This window comes from Protopterus annectens, chromosome 2.part0, assembly GCF_019279795.1.
Source record: "Protopterus annectens isolate FY-2018-M chromosome 2.part0, PAN1.0, whole genome shotgun sequence".
NCBI classification, from domain to species: Eukaryota; Metazoa; Chordata; order Ceratodontiformes; family Protopteridae; genus Protopterus; species Protopterus annectens.
Window position 1 is genome coordinate 266805224 of NC_056728.1, and position 22479 is coordinate 266827702.

Here is a 22479-nt window from a genome sequence, read left to right on the forward strand (position 1 = left end):
GGACACACGTGGAACACCTGCGACAAATTTGTGGTTTCCCATCCAGTCATCAAGGTTGCACTTGAAGAGGGTGAGCGAGCTACTCTGTTTGACATGTATGGGAAGCCTATTCCAGAGACGGGGCAGCCTTTGGGAGACAAACCTGGCTCTCCAACAGGTTTTGTTGATGTTGCATATTAGAGTCAGGCCTTTTGAGTGGGTAATGCATGAGGAGTTGGAATTATGGATATGGAAAATCTTTAGTAGGGCAGGGTCCGAGATTGCCTTGTAGGTGAGACACAGATCACCTCTGAGCAATCTATAAGATACCAAGTGTAGTGATAGTGATTTGAGCCTGTCCACATAGGACAGGTGTTGGAGGCCATGGATTCTCTTTATGAGGTATTTTTGTGGCCTTTCCAGTTGATGCAGATGTTTGGAGAGGTACATACCAGATGGGGTGTTATACTCGATTATTGGTCTAATGAGGGTGGAGTATAGAGGTAATAACCTCCTTTTTTCTGGATGCAATCTCTTTACTTATGAAATAAACCAAGTAAAAGGCTTATCTGACCACTGCCGCTACATGATGGTCGATTGTGAGATTATCAGTTTGAGTACCCAGGTCTCTCACCACAGGTTGTGTGTTTAGGGGGGTGCTGTTGATGTGGTAATCAGTAGGGGCCTTGTTTTTGCCAAATGTTATGATACTTTTTTTGCATTTAGCTTGAGGCCACAATTTTGGCACCAGTCATTAGTTGCTGTGAGACCCTCTTGCAGTATGTTAACATAATTTGGGGAGTCAATTACAGTACCCAATTTACAGTCACCCCAAACTTGGTTAGCCACAGGCCTTTTGTGGTGCAGTCCATCCTTCCCTGTCTGCTAGAAGCCTCCAAGACACCTTCCTTTGCATAAAGATTGTCAAAGTGTCTAGCAGGTTTCTACACTTCTGGATGGGATCTAGCTATTATCAGTATTACTTTATCTATCAAGTTGTTCACCAAATGCATGTATTTGCAGTAAACCAGAATCTGCTAGGGGTGAATATGTTTCCTTCCCCAGATGACTTGATTTCTAGCTACTCTAACAAAAAGTCTAATTTCAGTGAGAAAATCTTTTCTAAATTTCTTCTGTTCTTTTGGAGTTGCAGGAGCTCTGCATAGTCATCAATGGAACCCTCCCAATTGTTTGCATTCATCAGTTTCATATAGGACACTATCCTGCAAGGCTAATCTCTCCTTAAGCAGGATCCTTACTTTACAGAATGTGGTTATCCAGATCAGTCTGGTTCAATCAGTATCTTTATCCCTGTGCCTAAAAACCTTAGGACTAATGGCAGCATTATTTACATGGTTCCAAGTGCAAGATGTCACATGTGAGTTTTGCAGTGCACCTTACAAGTTCAGTGATCTCCTCTGATAGAACCTGTGACACAGTCTTTGCAGGTTTCATTAGAAATGGTTGCCTCACACTCCAGACCTTTCTCTGGGAAGTCCATTTCTAGTCACAATCCCTGTAATGGCTATAAACACGGATGTCTCTGCTGCATGGTGAAGAGAACATTGCCAAGGGCAGGCAGTCCTATGAGTGTGGTAAAAGTCAGAAGCCAGTCTGTACATCTGCATTTTAAATATGAGGATATAGTTAGCATTGCAAACAGTTTTTACCTTCTCTCTCAAAATACAATTACCATCCACACTGATAACAAGGCAGTGGATTGATACATAAGCAGACAGGGAATAACTCATTCCTATCCCTTTTGCTGAGAAATTGTGAATGTATGGTGATGAGCTATTTCAGCAAACTGCTTTCTGAAAATTAACGACAATCCTGGGGAGGCCATTTCTGTTGCAGACAGGTTCACTCTCTATTTACTAATGTCACAAAAGTGGGTCTTAGCCAGTTAGTGGCAGAGAAAGTGTTCTGTAACCAAGAGAAGCTTTGCTGTGACCTGTTTGCATCCCCAACCAGTGCCAAATTCTGCAACTTATTTTCCTCCATCTCTTCCATGGGTGAAGCCCCTGGAATGTTATCATGCAGAAATGGCCACCTTGATGTCTTTACACTCTTCACCCATTTGACTTTATTACAAAAGTCATTCAGAAAGCCAGGCGGAACAACTCCAAGGTTATTCTCATTGGCATGGGCAGGTTTGGTTCTTTCTCCTTTGTCTGTTTTTTTCCAGAGACACCTGTATATCTGAAGTGCTTCGGAAAATTACTCATCCATCTGACAACCCTCCTTGTATGGTTACTTCAGTTCCATTAATGGCCTGGATCCATTTTACCTAATAGAGTAGGTCACTTTCTCACTTCTGCCTAGACTCTGAGTACTAGACAAATATACTGAAGTGAATGGGCATTTGCCTTTACTTACAGTGGTTTAGATCCTTTTATTACTAAAGTACCAGTAATTTTAGTCTATTTTTCACAGATATTTGGTGTTGATTCAAGCTGTTTCCCCATTAAGGTGCATATAGCAGTAGTTTTATGCCTTTGTCAGAGTTTTTATTCAACATCACTGGTACAGAGAACTGTTTTGGCAACTTAAGTTAAATGCCACTGTTTTCACTTATGTGTTATGTTTTACATTTATTTGTGCCTTCACCTTGTCCTGATGCTGCTGAGATGCCACTGTCTTTATTATTAATTATTAATTCATTAATTTATTTATGGATACATATTATTATATTATATTATGTTATATTATAGTTGGATAAAACAATGAGCTGGTTGCCACAAATATTTTTTGAATGGTTTATAATACTTTTTATACTATGGTGATGTGTGCAAGTTGCATATTTAAAATTAGGTCAAAAGGTTTCATTAATTCATGGCATTTTGTCCCTATAAATATTTTTAAACATATTGACACATTTGATTGTCTGTTTAATGTATTTTAATTTGATGTGAGATTGTTTTACTTTGTTGTAATGAAGTTTTGGCTTTTAACAAAACAAAAGAGCTAAACCATGTTTTAAAATTATTTATTGAAGAGTTTTTTATATTCACATTTACCTTCATTCTTTTCACACTTGAGCTGCTACAACACACTGTTTTTATTTGGTTCCTGGTCTTTTTGAGTATGTTTGTCCTATTTTTGCCTCATTAGAAATACTTACTGAAGGCAAATACCAATGACTGCAAAGTAAAAAGACTCGGCTTAATGGTTCCTTGCATATACTATTGCTATTTATGTCTTACCATTCACAGCAGGCAAGAAGAATTCAACATGTAAACTTTTTTTTACTAAAAGCCACTTCATGTAAGTAAAACCATTTCATAGGATACATTGCAGTTCAGATTTCTATTGCTATGTTTAACAAACCTATACACTTCTTTCAGAAACATATTAATGAAAGCAAGTTTGTTTCCTGTAGTTAAATATGCACTTTACTCATTAACTGGTTTGATACCCTCTGTATGCAGTGTCTGCTGACTTGAAATATCTTTTTTATCTATGTCTTGAAAACAGAAAAGAACAATTAAAAGCCAGTACCCAGTATAGCAAAAACTACTTAGAGGTTTGAAGTACCTCAGCAGTTAGTAAATAGAAAAAAAAAATAGTTTAATTTTAACTAATTTGGACATAAAGTTTTTTTCTTGCATCTTTTTATATACTTAAGTTTAACACCCATATCTCCCTGTGGTGTATTGTCATGTTTTGGGTGACCTTCTTAACTAAGTAACTTAACAATTAATAATAGTCAGCGTACAAAAGGGAAAACTGTAAGAAACAAACGGATACTATGATCATTAATCCAGTATGTCTTTGAGTGTGGATATTAGTCATTGATTGTCACTTGTTTTTTTCACACTTGTTATCATATTTTCATACTTGAGAGACCTACATGCTACTAAGGGGCATATGGTGTAAAATGTCACAATGAGAGACAGATAAATGCATTGTTATTTTCCATGTTTAGAACACCCTATGGTAGATATTGCTGTTGCTAATTATGAAGATATGTAATTTTCTTTGTATAGCAGCACTATATGTTGTATGTTTTTCAACATGCTGCACAGATTTATTTATATCTTTATATATGTATTTTTGTAACTAGTAGTACATCAGAGCAGCTGAAGCACGATGTACTTGAAAGAATTAAAATCAAGTTTCTTTGATTATAATCAAGTTGTTAGGTGTTGTTTTCATGGATGTCAAGATTCATCTCTTGAGCTTCACTTTACTCTTCTCTCCAGGTCTGTGTCTCGAATGAATAATAACATGGTTATGATCAGAGATACAAACATAATTCTTCATATGTCAGTCATGTAGGTGATAGAAGCACTTTGATTCACCTCAGTGTGCAGTTCATGTCAGCTGTAATATTATTGTTTAGCATTACTGTAATTATTTTCACTGTGTGAATAGTCCATCCATCCATTCATTCATCCAACCATGTGTCTCTCCATCCCTCCCTCTAAACATCCATCCATCCATCCATCCATCCATCCATCCATCCATCCATCCATCCATCCATCCATTTTCTAACCTGCTTATCCTGGAGATATCTACTGCAGTAGGAAGCCATTTAGGAGATTTTCACACTTCTGTAGCTTCAGCAATAGTTTCCAACTTACCCTGCAGGAACCCTAAATATTCTCGGGCAAACTGAATAAAATAGTCCCTCCGGTGTTAACCTGGGCCTGCTGCCTTCCAGTGAGTTGAGTCTGGCACATCTCACATGGGAAATGTCTGGGGACTTTCTTACAGTTTATTTTTTTGTGATAGCATGGATTGTGCAATTTATAGATGATGCAGAAGACTTTCTGTAGTGTTGACTGATTTCTTATTGAAATGGCATTTGTAAGCATTAACATATGAAGTAGCAGATAATGTTAGTAGAACAGCATCTGGATGAAAATCCTGCCCCTGTCACTGTGACATGCTAATTGCTGTATGTTCTTGCAATGTAATTGCCATTCACAGAACTCTGCCCTGTTTTAATAAAAGTTTCTTTGCAAATTGCATGAGTCATAGCTAGAAACGCAAAATTAAAAGAAATAGTATGCCTCACATCTTTGGCCTGTAAGAGCTGATCACTCCTAAAAGCCATATAAGGTATGCAGATTGATCACTATTACTTCAAACTCTCTTAGATTATGGTATCTAACTGCTCTGGCTTAGTCTTTAACATTTACCTCTGGATACTTATATTTCCATCTTAGAGGGGAGGCAAATTATTAGTAGCTTTATAATTTATCTTTTCCTAACAGAATTACTGATACCCTTTCACTGGCAGAATGCCACTGTCTTGCGTATCTGGTCATGTACATAGATACTGTTATTGTAAAGAGCATGACCCATCCAATTCACTCATTTGGCCTTATATGTTCATTTTTTTATCTTAGCAGCTATTATACCTTATGTTTGATCTTCAGGATATATGTTTTATCTGCCCAAAGTTTTCTTAAGTCTTTTGATCTTTTCAGCTGCCATAACATGCTTGATGCAGTGTTCTGTTTACCAACTGCCTAGTTATGTAGTGTTATCTCAGAGCCAACATTTCATTATATTGGCCAGACTTTAGAATAACTGACATTAAAAATACACTGTGCAAGTTCCAAACCTCAAGGTAAATGTGTAGTCTGAAGGAGGTATGTTAGAAAATATGTATTAATGTGTGTATTAGTAATATGCTTAGTGCATTTAGAGCTTGAAAAGGGTTAACACATTTATTATATTTCATACTGCATAAATCTGTACAAACTGCAGTTGCTTTCTGACCTTGTATTATTGGATATGATTTGAAGGAATTATAAATAAATAATCATTATTTCTTCATTACTGCGTGTTCACTATAGTTTTTTGCTGGTCGTTGGTGGTTTACATTGTTGGCTTGACCCTGCATGCCATCCTTGTGGAGCGTATGGTTGTTTGCTTTTCTTTTCCCTGCCACACAGACTGAACTGAATAAACGCGAAGCGTTACTCATAAACTGGCATCCAAACTTTAACACTTACCAGGAAATTAAATATGTGTATGCTGAGACTTTCAATGTTTCGAATTGCTGGATTTGCACAGCTTTGCCGACAGCATACAGGGGGTTATTAATGACTACGGTCCCCCTAGAGGTCAATGAGACCTGGGAGAACTTGATTTATGATACCTCAACCATTACATCACAAGATAAAATAGCATTGCACTTGTCTGTTCCACAAAAGGGAACTGTGTGTTTTTATAAAAATGATACTGTTCAGGTGGGTTGGAGCAATTGCAATGTGACTGTTCCTTATAGATGTTACACTAAAGGTAGCAAAGTAGATCTTTATTGTAATACAAACTATGATTCATTTCTTGGATTGATGCATAAAACACTTGATGAAGTAAAACATAATTCTGTTTTTTATAAACAGCTGTCTATAACTGATAGAAAAATGTTTCATGCAGGGCGAGTGTATATTCAAAGCAAGGTTACTACTAAAGTAGAGGACTGTTATTTTGTGTGTGGCAGAAAGGCATACAAGTGGTTACCTGAGAATTGGTCTGGCAGTTGTTTTTTGGGTTACCTGGTTCCGGCCATACGACACACTGCAGTGTTACCTCAAGGAAAAATTCGAAATGTCCGAGAGGTCGTCAAGAAACCTGTGAATCCAGTGGGACAAATCGATGCGCATTGGAAAGACCATCATTCCATAGGCAAAGAACTGACACACATGGACTTGAGTGATAGCGTTATATCATGGGCAGGCATATCACCAGCATATGGAGCAGTGAAATCGATTTGGGAGCTGAGAAAACTATTGAAACTTCTCGAAGTAATGAGCAATGCAACTTTTTCTGCTCTCGAATTGGTGACTGATGAACCTAATGCTATGAGAACTGTGGTGCTCCAAAACCGCATGGCTCTCGACTTCATCCTAGCGGCGAGAGGTGGTACTTGCGCTTTAATCCAAGAAGAATGCTGTTCGTATATTCCTGACCATAAACACGAGATAGACAATCATCTTGAGGTAATTCAGCAAGTGTCGGACATGACCAAACCAGACCCAAACCCACTGATGGACTTTTTCCAGAAATGGTTTGGGGGGTGGGGTACCATCCTAATGAACATCCTGATTGCCATTTGTGTAGGTATGCTCCTACTTGGGAGTATGTGTTTGTTGTGGTATCGCCTGCATGAAAAGACTGATTAAAGACCTTATAGACATGTCAGTTTCTGAAACCTTATATCAAAGTACTGAGTTTGAAGAACTGTTAAAAGACTGAAAATGCTTTCATAAGTTTAAACTAAATGACTCTCTTAACTGCAAATCCTGTGTGGAAGAGGTTAGGAGAAGAAAACAAACTGTTTATGCTTATCTTGAAAGTAGAATAAAAGTATTAATAGGGGGGATAGAAAAATATGTATTAATGTGTGTATTAGTAATATGCTTAGTGCATTTAGAGCTTGAAAAGGGTTAACACATTTATTCTATTTCATACTGCATAAATCTGTTCAAACTGCAGTTGCTTTCTGACATTGTATTATTAGCTAAAATCTTGCTTGTGCCTTGGAAATTTACTGAGAAGCAGATGATTTCTGCTTGTGTTAGGAAAATAATGAATAGAACAATACTACTTGTATAAAACTAGACAAGGAGTTCCGCTCTTGCTATGAGAAAATACACAGCTGTAGAAGTTACAGATAATTAGGACAAAGCTTGCTTGAAAATATGAACTGCAATCAGCATTTGCTTGTATCTATATTAGAAGAGTACCTTGAAATGTAACACTGTACAATAGATGTTTGTAAACGGATTAGTGCCCACCAAGGCCAGGTTGTTTTTCTCAAAAGTTTCTCACAAATCTAGCCATGTCAGCAGAAAATCTGAAGTAACATCTGCTGTAGAACAATGCTAAAAGTTGTGTTTGATTACGTCAGCTTAGAAGGCCATGTCTTGTAAAACAGTATAAGAATGAACATACTTCCTGTTAGTAGTTAGACAAATCCTTGTATTTGCATGTTTTTGTCTCCTTGCGGCAAGTAAATTAAAAGTGCCTTAACTGAACCTTACGTGTATTGTTCTTTGAAGTTTTTTCCTTTGACAAGGTAGAAAGATAAAGGGCAGTAATCAGAGTGAGAAAGTGTCTCAGAATTGCTTGCTTATAGAAAGGCTGTGTACTTCTTATATGTAATTAACATTCTATTCACTCTCTGCCCTGGCATATGTGCCAGGTTTCCTGTCATTACATGCTTCTGTTATCTACTTGTCTATTAGTAATATCTCACACCACCAGAACTCTGCTGTCTAGAAATGGCAGAGTTTTGTACAGCAAGGAAACATTTTTTGTGTAGGACTCTGTGATTCAGATTAAACAGAAGGAAATTGATTATCTTTTTTTGGTAAGAAAACCTTAACCAGATATCATTGACCTTTAAGGTTCCTTAAGGCATTGTTAGTCTGAAAGGTGCTGGGAAGACTGCAGGTCAATCAGATGTTACATTAGCAGGATTTATCAATATACTGCTGAAGATTGTTTTCTGATAACTGGATTTGAAGGGTGGGAGAGAACCTGAAGGTTAAGGTACAAAACTGTATGCTTTATAATTAATGTATTAATTAGGTAAGTGAACTGGTAGATCTCACACACTTTTCAGCCATAACCAAAGACAAAATGAGAATGTAAATACAGAATGTATGGACAGTTTAGAGATATTTTTACCTATAAAATGTAGTAGAACAGGAATTAAGCTACAGATAAACTCATTTCTAAATAGGGGCAAGACAGACACCTCTTTGTGTGTGTATGTAAACATCCATCCACCCATTATTTCATTCTCTGATTGCCTGGTTAAATCATTTTAGTCACAGGGAGCTAGACCCTAGCTTTGTGGGTGCATGGCAGCAAAACTAATCTCAGATAAGATGCTAATCTTTTTTCCATACATATACACACATGTACACGACACACTTGCATGTGCACACACACACACACACACACACACACACACACACACACACACACACACACACACACACACACACACACACACACTGTGAGCAGGTTTGATGATCATCAGTTCGCCTACAGTAAATCTTTGGAATGTGGGAGAAAACTAGGGCACCCAATGAAAACCCATGCAAACAAAGAGAATATGTAGACTCTGCAAAGAAGTTTAACCGTGTTTGAGTGTTGCAGTAGCAGGTCCATCTATGACCAGTGAATTTCAGCAGAATATTAATACCATCTTTAGCTGGTTCACAGTGTGGTGACTAAGCTGCTAAAAAGTGTTCAGAGACATTATAATGTGAAGTTGTTAAATCTCGCCATTTATTCTCACTGATGGGTTCGGAGCCTATCCTCGGCTCTGACACGGCCGACAGCAAAGCTCAAGCTTTGCCAGTAGCTTGAGACCAAGTCCCTTATCCCACAATGCACTGCTGGAATTACCTCAGATCTGGTTTGCCGCAGCAAGAGAGATCTCAGTGATCCAGCTAGCTTGGACCATTTGGTGAAAAATAGCAAGTTTGTGATAAAAATTCTTCTTCTTTCTATTAGATATTATTCGCCTAAACAGTTTGTGTGTTATTGTTAAAATTATAATATAGAAATAGTAGTTTGTGGGTTAGTGCCCTGTGCTGGCTTAGTCGTCTTGTGTGGGCCTTTTAGCCCTATTTAGAGTTAATAATAACAATAGTTCTTCTAGTCAGGTTTCTCTCAGTGGACCTTTTTAGCCCTGTATTTGAAATTTATAGTTTTACCTCTGTGGTAGATAGTGCCCAGTGTGGGCTTAGTTTGCTTTCCTTACTTAGTGTTGGGACTTTTACCCTATTTAGATTTCAGTGTTTGTACTCTACAGGTTTGTACTGTTTAGAGCATGTCGGATGAAAAGTCTCATCCCAAATTGGGATTCAAGAAATGCCCAGATTGTGGGTAGAAAATGTCCGTCACTGATGGACACGTCCAATGTGTCTACTGTCTAGGGGCTAAACACCTCCAAGACACTTGCAGCATTTGCCATTCCTTTTCATCAAGAGTCCTCTTGGAGAGAAGGAGGAAACTCAATGACAGGGGATTACTACAGCATTCCTTTTCTGAGGTGTTGGGTAGCCAGGAAGGTGCCAGCACTTTTTCCAAATCCTCCAAATCTTCTAAATCTTTGGATTCGAAAGTTGTAAAAAAGGCAAGAACTTCAGAGGGTACAGTGTCATCGGTCCCACAGCTGTCAGAACCGAGTGTCCCTTTGATTTGGAGCCAGCTCCCAGTTTTGGAGCTGGTCTCTGAGGTTCCCTCTTGTCCTCTGCTCCAGTCAGCACCTTTGGTGCATTCATCTAAGTCTTCAGTCAGCCTTTCAGATTTGGACATAGATTGGCTAGTGCAGAAGCTTTTACAGGCACCAGGACTTGCCAAATTGTTGTCAGCCCTGACCACGTCGGAGCCGAAGACCATTGAACCAAATTTTTCTACTCCTCCTCCGAGCCGTGCTGGACCCTCGGAGCCAAAGGAACCTGAACTGATGATTATCGAACCTTTGGAGCTGAGACCCGCACTGGTGTTATCGGCTCCATTTACTTGGACTTCCTCGGTGCCGACCGAGGACTCTAGGAGCCGACGCTCTCCCATCAGATCCGGGGAAGATAGTCGGACCGATTTGTCGGCACCGACTCTTCCTCTCGGGGCTTCAGCTCGGATGAGCTCGGCTCCTACCTCGGGCTCGGAGCCCATGGTTTTGTGTGGGAGGATCGGACTGTCCTTTCGGGTCCATCTACCCCTTCTCGTCGGAGCCATGGTGCCTTTGATGCTATGAGGAGAGTCCTGTCTCCCAAGACAATGTCAGCCTCGGTTCGGCCTTCCCTATCCCCTCAAGCTCCTGTGTCTGCTTCTTCCTCTACCGGTCCCCCTAAGCGTAGAGACCCTGAGCCTCAAGTACCCCCACAGGGCGTCCCCTGCTCTTCCGAGACCTCCCCAGATCTTCCCACTGAGGAGGTGCCCAGGAAGAGACTGTGCAAGAGGAGGCACTTAGACTCCCCACAGGAGTCGTTGACATCTGACACGGACTTGGATGAGTCAGAAGGGTCCCCTCGATCCCCCTCTGAGGATATCTCCTTTGCGGAGATATTAAAGATCCTTAGTCAGAGGGGTGATTGGCAGTCCAAGACCCCCTACTGAGGATGAGTCCATGCTCTTGAAGGCTTTTGGATCTCAACCTTTCACTTCTTGGGTGTCTCCGCCTTACAATGAGCTCATGGAACTGATATCTTGTAAGGCGTGGGAGTCACCGGAGGCCATGGAACCTGTCCCTCGCAAGCCACATAAATTCATTTCTGCCGCAGTGGACAAGGCCATTTTGACCAAAGGAGTGCCTGTTGATGCCATGGTGGTAGCTGCAGCCACCAAAAAGGAAGTGTCTGAAGCATCCGCATCTATCCATCTTCCTAACAGAGATTTTGGGATCATAGATAGATATGAGAAATGCATGTTTAGTTCAGCGACTTTTTCTCTGTGATCACTGAACTACTTAACCCATTTTACGAGACTACAAAGAGATCTCCTGAAAGAGCTAGGAGATACTCTCCAGGGTATGGTAGCTGCAGGGGTTGCCAACAAAGTCAACACACAGCTCGCTACCCTAAACTCAGTTGTGAACTCGTCCATGCATCTCATATCTTATGCAGCTGATGGTTCGAATAGAGCCGCTAGTTTGGGCATTGCTCTGCGAAGACAAGCCTGGATGCATCTCTTTTCCTTTGCAGAGCCTTTAAGTCTTCTTTTATCAACACCTCATTTGATGGCTCATCACTGTTTGGGCCTAAAGTAAAGGAAACTTTAACCAGGTGTGAGCAGGAAGGCAAGACCCTATCTGCCGTTGGAGTCTGTTTTTCTACCCCTATTCGGCCCTACCCCAAGGGAGGGAAAATGTGGTTCCGAAAAGCACAGGTAGCCTTTCAGGACACACGTGGAGAAACCCCCTCTAGAGGCAGAGGAGGGGGTTATAACAGAAGACGCCGCCCTCGCGGCAGAGGGGGTCCGCAGCAACAGGGTGACAGGGGCCAGTTCTCTGGTCAACCCTACCAGCACCCCTGAAAGGGGGCCTGGCTTTTTGGCTCTGGAGGCAGTCGAGGGTCGCTTGTCTTTGTACCCAGAAGCCTGGCTAAACATAACATCAGATAACATGGGTACAAAGCATCATTTCCAGAGGATATTTCATACCGTTCTCTTCCCCTCCCATTCCTGTAAATAGAATCTCAGATGTTCCACCCAGTCTCAGGGAACAAGCAATCATAGAGGTCCACAAATTGCTAGAAAAAAGTGTCATCCAACGAGTCCCAGCAGACCAAGTTGGATTCGGAACTTACTCAAGATTCTTTTTGGTACCAAAGAAAACAGGGGATTGGAGACCTATCTTGGTCCTCAGCAAACTCAACCAGTTCGTAAAGAAAGAGAAGTTCTGAATGGTCACGCTTCAATCCATTCTTCCCTTCCTAGGGAAAGGCAATTGGATGTGCTCCATAGATCTCAAGGATGCTTACTGTCACATAAAGATGAACAGATGCTCCAGAGATCACCTGCGTTTCCGGCTGGGAGCCAATCATTACCAGTTCCGAGTCCTGCCCTTTGGTCTTACTACAGCCCCCAGAGTGTTCACCAAATGCATGGCAGTGGTCACGGCTCACCTGAGGCATCTAGGATTCCAGGTGTTGCCATACCTAGACGATTGGCTCCTCACCGCTACCACCAGGCATCAATTGACTCAGGCAACACAATATACTCTGACACTCTGCCATCAATTAGGCATTACAATCAATTTAGAAAAGTCTGCCTTATCGCCACCGCAGCATACCAGTTTTATAGGAGCAGAGTTAGATACCTCAGCCACCACTCTACATCTTCCAATTGAAAGAGTCTCACTTCTCCACCAACATGTCAACTCACTGGTGTCAAAGAACAAAGCTACAGCAGCAGAGGTCTTGAAGGTGCTAGGTTTGATGGCGGAAGCAATCCTGGCCATACCACTCACAAGGATGCATTCTTCAATGGCTGCTCTTTGCTCAGTGGTCTTACCAGAAACTACTGATGCACCACATGATTCTCATCACAAATTCTTGCAAGAGAGACCTTCGGTGGTGGCTGATGTCTCTTCATGTCACAATCGGAAGACCCTTTGTCCCCCCCCCCCCAGTAGCCACTGTGACCACGGACGCTTCCCTGATTGGGTGGGGGGGCATTTTCAGGGAAAGACTGCCCAAGGCACATGGACGGATCAAGAGTCACATCTGCATATCAATGTTCTGGAGTTGAGAGCGGTACTTCTGGCATTGCAGTACTTTCAGGACTCTCTTCCTCTAGGGACAATTGCAATTCGGAAGACAATGTCTGTGGTCTGGTACTTGAGCAAGCAGGACTGAACCAAATCTTACCCCCTTTGTCGAGAAGCCCTCAGGGTATGGCAATGGGCTGTGTCATCCCAGCGTTTTCTGTTAGCAATGCACATCCCGGGGAAATCCAACGTGATAGCGAACAAGCTGAGCAGGGCAATACTTTTGCCTCACTACTAGTCTCTCAACCAATGAATTGTGGATTTGATTTTCCACAAATGGGGCCAGCCTTGCTGCAACCTCTTTGCCAGTCACATCAATACCAAATGCAGAAGCTACTTTGCCCTAATACCACCTCCAGGACATCTCCTGAGAGATGCAGTTGTAAACAATTGGCCCCCGGGTCTCCTTTATGCATTCCCACCCTTTCCATTGATACCCAGGTTTTTACAAAAAGCAAAATCATTAGGAAGGACAGTTATCCTCATTGTCCCCTACTGGCCTCGACAGATTTGGTTCCCCTTCCTTCACCGTCATCTGCTGGAGAACCCATGGATCCTGCACCCAGTTCCGGACCTTCTGACACATCCGTCAGGGGACCTCCATCCTTCATTGCAGTCCCTAAAGCTGACTGCTTGGCTAATCCACTTCTCCTAATTGCCAGGCTTCATTCTATCTCAGATGATACAAGACAAATCCTTTTGTCTTGTCATAAGCCATCCACCGGGAAACTGTACCGCAGTAAGTGGAACAGGCTCACATTTTGGGCCAATATACAGAAAATCAACCCTTTCCGAGCTTCTCTGTTGTCCATTTTAGAATTTTTGATAAAGATCTTTAAGGAAGGAGCAGCAGCTGCCACAGTTCGAATCCAGTTAGCTGCCATATCAAATTTCCACCTTGGATTCGATGGGTTGAACGTTATGGGCCATAAGTTATCCAAGGCTTTTCTTAAAGGTGCCTTTCACATGAGACCTCCTGTCAAAATCCCTTATTCTCCCTGGAATTTGAATTTTATGCTTTCTCAAATTATTCTTCCCCCTTTCGAACCAGCATCTTCTTGTGATCTCAAATATTTGTCCTGGAAGACTATATTTCTGGTAGCCATTACTTCTGCCCGCAGTGTGTCAGAACTTCAAGCATTATCTGTCAGGCCTCCTTACATGATTTTCCATGCGGATAGAGCATCTCTCAGAACAAACCCCTCCTTTTTGCCTAAAGTCTGTTCTGAATCAAATATCAATCAGGTCATTGAGCTACCAGTCTTTTTTCCCAACCACTCTAACAAATTGGAATACATGCTGCAGAAACTTGATGTACACAGACAGCTCAGATTTTATCTTGACAGAACTAAGGATATTAGAAAATCAGATCAACTTTTTGTATCCTTTTCGGAGGCCAGAAAAGGTAATCCAGTGGCTAAAACAACTCTATATAAATGGTTATCAGATTGTATATCCTTTGTTTATGCGATGCAAGCATGCCATTGACACACAAACCTAAGGCTCATTCTACCAGAGCCGTTTCTACATCTTCTGCCTTTCAGGCTAAATTGCCCCTTGACAATATTTGTGCTGCAGCCACTTGGTCTAAGCCTCATACCTTTATCACACATTAAAAATAGATAAGGCTTCCAGGGACAGGTCTTCCTTTGGTTCCACGGTTCTGAAAAACGTACTTCCATGAGCCACCCAAGATTGAGGGTGCTAGGGACGCTACCCATCAGTGAGAATAAATGGCGAGATTTAACAACTTCACATAAAGAAGTTATGTACTTACCATAACGTTCCATGTGAGTTGTTTATCTTGCCTTTATTCTCACGTCCCTCCCTCCTTCCCCCTCCAGGCTGACAGTTGACTTAGAGGCTGGTACCATCCTGGTTATTCAATACTTCTTCTTCCCCTTCAGGAAGTGCTTCCTTGTAGAAATAAATAAAAGGGTATATATACTCGCAGCAAACAAGATCTGAGGTAATTCCAGCAGTGCATTGTGGGATAAGGGGCTTGGTCTCGAGCTACTGGCAAACCTTGAGCTTTGCTATCAGCCGTGTCGGAGCCGAGGATCGGCTCCGAACCCATCAGTGAGAATAAAGGCGAGATAAACAACTCACATGGAATGTTATGGTAAGTACAAAACTTCTTTTTATCACTTATCTATTGCATATCTTATTGCACTGTTATGCACAGAGAAGGAAGTTATATTGCATCTTATAGGCATCGGCAGAGTCAAATGGATCAGTGATGCAACTTCCATTTTTTTCTGTTTGCAGCTGGAGAAGTTGGAGAACAAACTGGGGAAGAGTTGCAGAAGTTTTCATGAAAGTGCTCCAAAAAAGAAGGTATCCAACCTTATATATAAAGCAAATTATCATTACAGCAGCCATTATAAAATGCACACAATGTAATGTCAGATTAACTTTTCTTTGATGGTAATGGGGCTACCATCTCTATTTGTTTTGAAGTCTGGCATTTTTATGAAACACATTATTTACTGCAATTATTTTGTTAATAATGTAAATATATTATAAGGATCCTGTAGTGGGAGTTCATAATTATTTCTATGTTTCCTTAATGATGTGTCAGGAGAAGCATTTGTGGAACACTCTAAAAGGTGAATGGGGTATTGTTATGATAGCATTACATTCTTTTGATGTTGCTGATTTAAATGATAACTTGAGAAAGAAATGTTGATATTATACAGTGGCAAGCTGGTCAGAATATTTAAATTATTCTGTGATTTTCTTTTTAAAATTAATTTAGCATGTTATTGTAAATTAGATGAGACTTTAATCCCGTGTTGCTGACATCAACTAATTCTAAAACTGATGATTATATATTGTTTAAAATAAGAAATTGTATAACTCACTTTTAAGCTTTTGGTGAAGTATTACTTTTCAGATTATATTTCCAAATTATCTGTATGATGTGGTATGCATATGAAGTGAAATGTAGAGAAAGAAGATATATGAAAAGACACTTAAGGGAACATGACTGTCGTTTTCCCAGACTGATGTAATGGGATAAATGAGCTAATGCATTTAAAATATTGCTGTGTGTAACTGGCAATTTACAAAAAAAAAATCTTTTTTCTTTAGCCTTCACCTTTCCTGCACTGGTTTATGCTCCCAGCACATGCTACTCTGGGAAACTCTGTAGGCTCTCCTTTGAGTAAGTTTTATGTTCTGTTCCTTTATAATGCAAACCTTTTGGTTTGTTCTACCTTACGGAGATAAGAAAGTGTATCCAATTGTGCTTTCAGCACACCTATGTACAATCTTAAGTAAATTTGTTTTTTTCCCTGGTTGATAGGTACTGCTTTACTAGCATGGCAGTGTGGTCATTCCTTATTCATAACTCTAGTATCTTCCATGTCCATTCATCTTTGTATTTCCATTTGTTTGGTAATTAGTGACATCATTTCACATGGATAATGTGAGCATGCCAAAAGCTGATAGGCATTTGAAATAGGAATGACTAGATACTAAATAAAAAAAATGCTGCAGGTAATGCATTATTGCTTAAATTTACATTCTTATAGGTTCATAGGATTTTACTAGGATAATGACCACAAGGGCCTTTTTAAGCCTAGCTATGCATCCCAAATCTCTGACGAGTTCTGTTACCCTTGATAGGTGTAAGCACAGGCCTGGAAGATGAACCATTTACAGGTTACCTGTTTGCATCAGAGACTTACGTGCCAAACGAGGGATGAATTTCAGGTTTACCATCCAGTTGTCCAAGTTGCACTTGAATTGGATTAGGGAGGAACTCTGTTTCACATGGATGGAAAGCCTGTTCCATAGATGGGGTAGTCTATGGGATACAAACCTATCTCTCCAGCAGGTCCTATTTATGTCACAGGCAAGGTTTAAGTCTTTAGAATGGGTAATTCTGCTACTGTTTGTTTTGTGGATATGCAGGAGGTCCATCAGCGTGGGGTCTGACAATTCGCTGTATGCCAGGCATAGATCTCCCCTCAAAAGCCTGTAGGAGACAGAATACAGAGATAGGGCCTTGAGGCAGTCTGCATAGGACGTATTACTTATGCCCTGTATTCATTTAGTGAGGAACCTCTGTGGATGTTCCAGTTGTTGGATGTCCCTGGTTAGGTCATACCAAAGGGGGTATTGTACTCAACGACAGGTCTGATGAATGCTGAATACAGTGGAACAATGACTTCCTTGCTCTTAAATGCCATAACTTTGTTTATAAGTTGCGCAACATAGAAAGATTTCTTCACAACTGTAGGCACGTGATGATCAAAGGCTAAATTTCTATCTATGTGTGTCCCTAAGTCCTTGACTACTGGGTCAACTCTAACGGGTGTGTTTTCAATATGATGATAGTTAGCAAGGATGGATGACTTCCCAAAGGATATTATTATGCATTTCTTGGCATTTAGTTTTAGTCCATGACTCTGACACCAGTTGTTTGTCTATGTCAGCCCCTCCTGGAGAACATTTGTGTCAGTGTGCGATTCAATGGCAGCTCCTAATTTGCAGTCATCTGCAAATTATGTCAGCTAGAAACCACTGACATTGGCCTTGACTTCTGAACTGGAATCTTGTGTTTAAAACCCACTTCTTACCACCTGAGCTTATTTTTTTTACACCTGTGTTTCTTAGAACATAAGCCAGTGTTCTGTGAGACAGTTCTGTGTACAGTCATAGCTGTTGGATGTATGTATGTATGTGTGTGTGTGTGTGTGTGTGTGTGTGTGTGTGTGTGTGTGTGTGTGTGTGTGTGTGTGTGTGTGTGTGTGTATATAAATATATATATATACATATATGTATATATATGGGTTCACTACGAAATTTCGAAATCCCAAACTCTCGATTTTCAGAATATCGACTTCAGAATCTCGAGATCTTGGAATCTCAAAATTGTGAACCCCCCCCTCCCAAAACACCACTCAACACACTAAAACATGTTTATGTAGGTGCCCCCCTGCACCCCTACACCCACTGCAACTTAACTATACCAACTCCGAGATCGCACTACAGCGAGGACAAGGGAAATCTCCCGTTCCGTGCTGTATGCAGATCTCCGTTCAGGATTTCGAAGTTTTGAAACTTCAAACATATGATCTTTGATCATATGAAATTTGAAGTTTTGAGCTTCGAAATTCTGAACGGAACACAGATATATATATATATATATATATATATATATATATATATATATATATATATATATATATGTAGAGAGAGAGATATGCATAAAACCACATTGTATTTCTTTATTATACATTTATTGTCATGGCAAAGCCATTTCCTTTTGTCCTGCAGCTTGCAGCTCAGCTACATGACACTTATGCATGGACCACTAAAAACACTACCCCTCTTTCTTAAATCAGCAGAACATGTATCTGTATAGCAATGTTATTGGTGGAAACATTTATAAGAAAATACACAGGTACATTGTATAATTTTATAACATTCCCAATGCTTTTATGAACTGCTGTTCTTAGGGCTTATAAAATATACTGCACTTTTGAATCGTTTTATATTCTGAAACATGTTAATTGCAGTTTCTGTTACTTTTCATGGTCATTGTATTATTTTTAAATAAATGTCATTAATACTTTACATACCAGCTGCAGACTGATAAAACAGTTAAAATACTTGAAGCTCATCAAATAATACAAACAGCAGATTAACACAGCATTATTTAACTGGAATATCATATAAGACATGTACAGAAAGGAAAATGGGAAACACTACGAGTGTCAAACAATGATATTACAGTATTATTGTGTCTGTGAGAAAGAAGACGTAGTATAGTATTTGTGAATGCACCTACCTTCATAAAGAATGAACATGTAGGGTACATATAGACAGCTCCATATTATTGAATGTAGTAGAATGTGTCTTCTTAAAATTTCTAGTTCTTCTGCATTAAGTCATTATGTAAAAGACTCTACTCCAATGGTGTAGAGGGATAAAGCCCTAACTGTGGACCAGGTGAGCTACTTGTGACTATCAGCTTGGACACCTGCTGGATTTGGCATGGGAGAGAGTGGAATGAAGAAACATAACCAGCTCACCTGTCCTCAGAAAAGTTGAGGGATGAAGATGCCTGCATAGATGTTTCTGGCATTAGATTCTCTAGTAGGAATTGGGGAACTGTTGAGTTGGCTGTTTAGGGTATTGGTAGGGTCCCTGAGGACATCACTGCTGGAGGTGTAGACATCCTTCACAAGACCACATTGCGTACCCATTCCTGACCATGTACCATATCTGTATAGGGAAAAAAGGGACTATGCCTACCTGTCTTAATAATTAGAGAGCCAGCCATAGTATGGTGACCATTGCAGGCATTTCACTTCCCAGGTGAATTCTAGACTAACTGCCTTGAAGGGGTATTTTAAGCCTGGACAATAACCCAAGGTCAGAATCAGACCCTGTACCTTGAGGTAAAGACACTAACTATTATGCTGATCACCCTGTAGCTCTTGAGATCTAAGTTTTACTCCCAACTGTCGTAGACCATGGTCAATCTAGTGAAGAATATAGATAGAGAGAGATGAGAGACAAAATTTGTTCTCAATTAGGACATTACAGATACTCTGCTGATACACCTGGGTCTGGGCCCCTAGCCTGCAGGAGACAGAGTTGGATGTTGTCCCAAATGGTAATGGGCATCAAGGGGGAGGACAAAATAATCTGATGGAAAAGGGCTAATCTTAGCAGTGGCTGCCCCCACCATTACAAAGATCACAGAAGAAAAGTAAAGAAAAAAGTGCATTAAAGCTGGTGGGAAAATCAGGGGAAGCATAATAATGTGGTATTTTTCTAATTGATTAAGTTATTTATTTTGATATGTGATATCTTCTTTCCAATACATTGTTATTTGGGTCTCTGTGAAATAAGCTCATGCATATATCAAAATTTCATGCATGCTCACACGTGCACATGCACATGTAGATGTATGCTCATTTAAGGTTTAGGATTCAATGACACCTGCCAAACATTTGTTGAATGTTATGTAAAAGATCCACATCTAGTATTTCTGATTGCCATTATAACATGTTTGAAACCCAAGAAGAATTTTCCATCTTTTTGTCAATAAAGCTTGTACAGCCATGTCTACATACTTCTAAGCTCTGAACAGTACCAAGAGAGCATCAGAACCCTGAGCAACCATCATCATCCATTTCTGATCGTATAAAGTTACTGTGGCATTTTATCAGTATTCTTGACACTTTGTGTTCCACTCAGCTGCCAATGCCTAATTAACTCTGACCATGTCTTACAAATCACTGGCCACCAAATGTTGATTTGCCACAAAATACAACATGTTTTGAACTTCAGTTCCCACCGTGGACAGCTCAGGACTACATCACAAATGAAAAACAGTTTTGTGGGCATTCTTGTCTGATGGTGGAAGCAATTAGTCTAGATCGCTCTTCTCTTTGCTTAATGCATTAATTCTGTACTCTGTGATTGGGTATGTGTAAGGATGTTTTTCTTTATGTTTGCTATATTCTTACATGGGATGAAGAGTCTCCTTATCAACATATGGGTATGATTCCACCAGCAGCTCATGTAATGATGATCGATGTTAAAAAAATCCATGTATGAAACACATTCCTTTGCTTTGATTAACTATGGTTTTACCAATGTCCTTGTATGGGTTCTGTGTCCTGTGTGCCAGTTGTCTGGATGCTTTTTTATTTTCTGTTTCAGTGGTGAACATAAGTATGTCTTGTACCAGACATGCATTCAGCCAACCCTTTTGGTGTATAAATAAAAACAGAAGGCACTGTGTGACATGAAAGATGTTGCTTAAAAACATAACAGGCTTCGTATGTGTGCTTCACTTTCTAATCTGTATAACAATCACTTAATATTTTGCATGTACCTTGTACTTTATATCATAATATTCATGTGCCAATGTAGTATTCTCATTTCCTTTCTTGTTTGCATTTGCATGTTTATAACATGGGGCTTGTTTTATGCAGAGCTTATGCTGCGCTAGTTTTTGTTCAAAGGGACTTCAGTCTTGACCATAGAGTATATTCTCACCAGAACAACACCAGTGCACAATATTAGTTTGGAATGAGGAGCCCCTCAATCATCTACTACAAATTAGCTGTAATTCTTGGTCTCATTATGAAAAATATATATGTATATTCTTAAGTTATTATTACAGGTCATTTTATACATATGAAAACGTGATAGTGTATATCTTAGTATGTAACCCTGAAGCATAGCACTAGTTATAAATTTCTGACTGCTGTAGCAATTTTCCTTAAAATTTGACTGAAAAAGTCCTGTTGTTGAACCATAAATGGTACAAACCATTTACTTGTTTATTAATTCATAATTTAGCTAAAATGTTTAATATGTCACTGTGTGATACAAAATGAAGCATTTTTGACAAAACCATGTTTTACATATATATATATATATATATATATATATATATATATATATGTACAGGTCTACTTCACCGAAATCCCATTTCACTGAGACCAAATCACCTAAAGTTCAAATTACTGAAAATTAATTTCACTAAATCTCATTTCACTGAATTGTAAGCTATAGACTTGATGTGGCACTGTGTAGAGTACTGTGAGGCAAGTAAAGGGTATATTCCCTCATCCCCACTGTAGTTTGACCTGGAGTTAGTATATATAGTTAGGTGGGTGTGGGGGTAGCCCCCCACTTAGTTTGGTTTTATATTGTCTGGTTTCTGTTAAGAGGAAAAATAAGTAGTTTTTAAGTTGTGGAAGGAGGTAGGCTTTACTTTTGTGTGTTTGTCTTTGGTTTCCCATTTAGTCTTGTGAAATGTAGCATTGCAAGCTGTCAGTGAAATGAGATTCAGTGAAATGAAGTTTTCAGTGTTGTGAACTTTAGGTGATTTGGTCTAAGTGAAATGAACGTCAGTGAAATGGGATTTTGGTGAAGTGAAGTAGACCTATATATATATATATATATATATATATATATATATATATATGTATATATATATGGTTTACTATCAAATGGTCGATTGCCACTCCATCGAACGTCAGATGGTCGACATCGGAAGGTCGGATATATCGAATGTCGAAGTCGAAATATCACTCTAGGAACGGTATTACCATGGGTTGAGGTAGGAGTACGTATTAGTCGTACCTACGAACGTCTCCCCTACCTCGACCCATTGTGGAACCCATTTCGAGATTGTTTTCGATGAACGGTTCGCCTTCCGTGTCGACCATCCGACGCTCGATGGAGTGGAAATCGACCATTTGGTAGTAAACCTA

At 39.9% G+C, this 22479-nt stretch overlaps 1 protein-coding gene across 7 annotated transcripts in view; it reads left to right on the forward strand.

The window, feature by feature from the left end:
• Positions 1-22479, forward strand: part of LOC122793060 (synuclein alpha interacting protein) — a 2145219-nt gene that overhangs the window by 1098780 nt on the left and 1023960 nt on the right. For all 7 annotated transcript variants that reach the window (XM_044060745.1, XM_044060746.1, XM_044060744.1 and 4 more), the window contains one exon: positions 15497-15565. The gene's annotated coding sequence lies outside the window, so the exon portion shown is untranslated. The remainder of the gene's footprint in view (positions 1-15496; positions 15566-22479) is intronic.